This window comes from Cherax quadricarinatus, chromosome 46 (assembly GCF_038502225.1).
Source record: "Cherax quadricarinatus isolate ZL_2023a chromosome 46, ASM3850222v1, whole genome shotgun sequence".
NCBI classification, from domain to species: Eukaryota; Metazoa; Arthropoda; class Malacostraca; order Decapoda; family Parastacidae; genus Cherax; species Cherax quadricarinatus.
In genome coordinates this window covers 21,841,456-21,842,329 of record NC_091337.1, presented here as the reverse complement: position 1 = coordinate 21,842,329, position 874 = coordinate 21,841,456, and positions in this window count along the sequence as shown.

Here is an 874-nt window from a genome sequence, read left to right as displayed (position 1 = left end):
TAGAGATGGGAGAGGTTGGAAGACACGCTAAGAGAGGAGATACATTAGAGATAGACGAGGAGATACAGCAGAGACAGAGAAAATATGGCACAAGAGAGACAAATTACGAAGCACAGATTAGACACAGGTGAGACAGAAATTAGGAGACAGTAAAGACAGACACAATATTGTAATATGAGAGTCATTTGAGACAGGGAGATACAGTACAGGTAGAGACAGTAAAGACAGGGAGATACAGTAGACTGAGTGAGAGAGAGAGAATAAAGACAGGGAGAGACAGGGAGAGACAGGGAGACATATTAAAGGCAGGAAGAGACATTAAAGGCAAGGAGAGACAGTACAGCCAGGGAGAGACAGAACAGCCAGAGAGAGTAAAGGCAGGGAGAGACAGCAATAAAGACAGGGAAAGACAGTAAAAACAGTATAGGCAGGAAGAGACAGTAAAGGCAGGGAGAAACAGTAGAGACAGGGAGAAACAGTAACAAAGACAGGGAGAGACAGTAAAGACAGTACAGGCAGGGAGAGTAAAGACAGGAAGAGACAGTAAAGACAGTATAAGTAGGGAGAGAGAGAGAGACAGTAAAGGCCGGGAGATACCGTAGAGACAGTACAGACAGGAAGAGACAGAGAAACGGTAAAGGACAGGAGATACAGTAGAAACAGTGAAGGCACAGATAGAGTAGAGACAGTAAAGGATGGGGAGACAGTAGAGACAGTAAAAGATGGGAGACACAGTAGAGATCGGGACAGACAGTAAAGGCAGGGAGACAGTAAAGGCAGGGAGAGACAGTAAAGGCAGGGAGAGACAGTAAACAGAGGGAGAGACAGTAAAGGATGGGAGACACAGTAGAGACAGGGAGAGACAGTAAAGGCA